The sequence below is a fragment of the Helianthus annuus genome, chromosome 17 (genome assembly GCF_002127325.2).
Source record: "Helianthus annuus cultivar XRQ/B chromosome 17, HanXRQr2.0-SUNRISE, whole genome shotgun sequence".
Lineage (NCBI taxonomy): Eukaryota > Viridiplantae > Streptophyta > Magnoliopsida > Asterales > Asteraceae > Helianthus > Helianthus annuus.
The window spans coordinates 3,715,182-3,718,707 of NC_035449.2; the positions used below are offsets into that span (position 1 = coordinate 3,715,182).

The window sequence follows — 3,526 nt, forward strand, 5'->3', positions numbered from 1 at the left end:
ACTCATTAGTAGTCGGGTGATTTCAATGTGACCCGTTTAAAAATTGGTTTTGTTGGCTTTACGCCTTTGGGAGCTTAATGACCATGTCCCGGATATCCTTGGCATCATTTTACGAAATGGCCACGACCTCGACACGCGGGTGTAGGCGTACACCCGACAATGTGTCTATAATTATAAAGGCGTAACCGTTGGTTTTCCCGCCACGGCTTTATGCTATGTGGCGTGTCTATTAACCTTAAACCCGGCACGACCCGGGCGATCGAACGCATAGTGAACATGTAATTGTTTTACAAGATTTAATTATAAATTATCCCAAGTTATAAAGAGTTTGTGCCATGTGCATTCAAATCAATTTTATTAAACATTTTACAAAAGTGTCGGTTGAATGTATTTACCAGTGTAAATTGACGTATTTTCCCCAAAAAGATTAATGCAGGTTCTACGCGTAATAGGCTGGCCACTCCTTAAGCATCGTTAGAGTCTCGCAAGCTTGGGATGCCATATCTGTTGAACAATATTTATATTTTATTTTGATTCCCTGTGGATTATATTTCGACGATTGGTGATACTTGGATATTACATTCGATTGTTGAAATATATTTATCTTTATGCTTCCGCCGTGCATTTAAATATTGTGGTTTGACTATATTGTTGCCAACTACGTCACGGTAATCCCCCACCGGGCCCACCGGTGAACCACGTGGAAATCGGGGTGTGACAGTTTGTTAAGTTGTTGGTTAGTATATTTGATATGTACATTTTGGATGTTGGGTTGATGGACATGAAAACTTTGCTTACTTTATTATGGTTTAGTTTATGTTGATGTTTTGTAATGGTACAAATAACTTAGTTAAATATGTGGTTGAATGGTGTTACTTTTTGATGTTATTATCATTGTCTTTATATATGTTTACAATAGTTTATGAAGTACTTTTGTTTTTCTCATATGGCCATTTTTAACTTTCGGTTAGGTTAATGTTTTCTTATGTTTATAATGTTACGTTCTTGATTTATACAATAGTTAGATGATATTCTTTTGTATAAATTAGCTATCGATTCTTCTAACCATTCACAATCTTCATATTTTCGCAATAAAATTTTGTTATTTTATTTGAAAGATGTGATCACTCTTAGGTAGTTTTGTAAGCATTGACAATCTTCATATATAGTATACAAGGAAGTTTTTTCCGAGATTGAATAATTTTCTGTTTATTTTTTCCAATGTATGTGTTTGTACAGAACATTTCATTTCAAAGTAAATAATATTGTTTTGGTTAAAGCCCGCGTATTACGCGGGCATTAACCTAGTTCAAATATAAAACGATTTTAGTTCACTTTCAACTTAAAATAATAATTAAAACTCGTTCACGATAGTATTGACCATCTCCCTTATGACCTCCCAAGCATTAATCACATGGCCTTCTTCTGTGAGTGTGGCTCCAACCACAAACCTCAGCATATAAATCCCAGCAACCACGGTGTGAGTCAAATAAACTCGGCCCGTTGAGTTGACTCGCTCGAGTAGCTTTTTGTTCAACGACTCGGTGTAGCTGGAGTCAAACCCATTTAGTTGTTTTAACCGAAAACACACCAAGGAAAACCTTTGTGGTACAACAATCTCAAGCCTCACGTCTGATTTCACAAGTCGTTCGAACGTTATCGCCATTTGGACATCTGAACGAATGTGATTTTGTAGGTTTGCAACGCCATAACTACGTAGGACGAACCATAAACGTAGAGGCCTAAACCTCGCGACGTCCCCACTTGCCAATCCATGTAACTCACCATCGAGCCTGACTCGCTATGTTCGTTTTTCAAGTACTCAGGATTGGTTCCAAGCGCATTAACAATCAAATTAGGGTTTTTAACCCACATGCAGCAGCACTCCGTGTAACAGAGTAGCCACTTATGCGGGCTCAGACTCAGTGAGTCGACCTTTTCTATTCCATCAAGAAAAGGTCGATACTCTGGGCATATGCATGCATTTCCGCCATATGCCCCGTCCACGTGGACCCATATATTATACTTGTTTGCCACCTCAGCAAGGTCTTTAACAGGATCCACTGCAGTCGTGGAGGTGGTCCCTTCTTCCACGTCAGCTTCTATGACTTTTCGGAGACTCAGGTTTCAGAGCAAACTCATCCTCCACACTTGTTGGAATAGACCGTATGTTGCATGGATGAATACCCGCTATCTTGCATGCTTTCTTGTACGTAGAGTGAGTTTGATCAGACCCATACACGACTAATTTGCCGATATTTTCGATACCAATTTCGTTAAGAACACGATCTCTAGCTACAACAATGGTGCTCAAAATGGCCTCACTTGTTGTCGAATGCACAACACCGCCTCCAGAGCCCGAAAACATGAAGCTTTTTGGTAGTTTAAGCATAACACCGAGCCAATCCATCACCACCATCTCAAGCTCCGTCACAGCCGGTGAACCAATCCACTTGAACCCGTTCGCATTAAAACCGGTACACAAAATTTCACCAATGAAGGCCGCTGAACTCACGGAAGCCGGAAAGTATCCGAAGAAGTTTGGACTCAGGAAGTGAGTAATACCCGGGATGAGATCATTTTGTACGTCTTTTAGAATCGTGTCAAACGATTCGGGTGTGTCTGGTGGTGTCTCTGGTAGCCGGTTTTTCAGGTAACCGGGCTGAGCTTGGCTACCGACGGGGTAGCTTTCGATATTTTTGTAGTAATCAGCGATGAAATCGACCGCTTTGTGGGCTTTAGTTCGAAGGTCTTCAGGGTTAAGATGGTTGAAGTGTTTGGAATCCAAAGATTCTGGGGCTGTGATGAAGTTGGAAGTAGGGCTTCCCATTTATTTTGTGGGTTTCATGTTGATTATATCTTTAAACATGGGTTAAAAACATAGAACTCTAATCACGTTTATTCAATCATGATCTAAATATAGATACCAAGATAGAGATACTTACTTGTAGGGATGATTATCTTTGAGAATAAAGATGAAGCAATGATTCCCGTTATGGTACCTTATGTTGATGGATCACACTAGAGAGAGTTTTTGTATTGGTGTTCTACCAGAGTTTTTGATCACCACTTATCATCAATATATAATGGGTCAATTAATAATGGTCATGAATAGTGATCCGTTATAAAACTCTACGTATTCTCTATTAGTGGTACCTAAAGAGAAATCATAATTGCCCCTTGAACTAATCAATATTTACAATTACTACCATCAAGTAATTGTCGGGGACTAGTTATGTCATATTGGTAATGTTACCAAATGATCCGTAAGGCCACATCAACGGGTTATTTCTAACATTCTCCCACTTGGCCGAGTGATCATTTGTGATAAGTATAAGTAAGTTTGGCCAAGTTAAAACATTAATCAATGTTTCAAATTGAAATTGCAACAGAAAAATACAGTCATTGAGTTATTGTCAACTCAAGACCCCCATTAATCATGTTACAACCCAAAATCAAAACATACGTAAATTTAAGACCAAAATGGCTGAGGTAAGCCCTTTGAAATTAATTTGTATAATTCTTG

At 38.9% G+C, this 3,526-nt stretch overlaps 1 pseudogene; it reads right to left on the reverse strand.

Moving 5' to 3' along the window:
• Positions 1–1,354: 1,354 nt before the first annotated feature.
• LOC110922353 lies at positions 1,355–2,830 on the reverse strand (annotated as a pseudogene).
• Between the last annotated feature and the right edge of the window lie 696 nt (positions 2,831–3,526).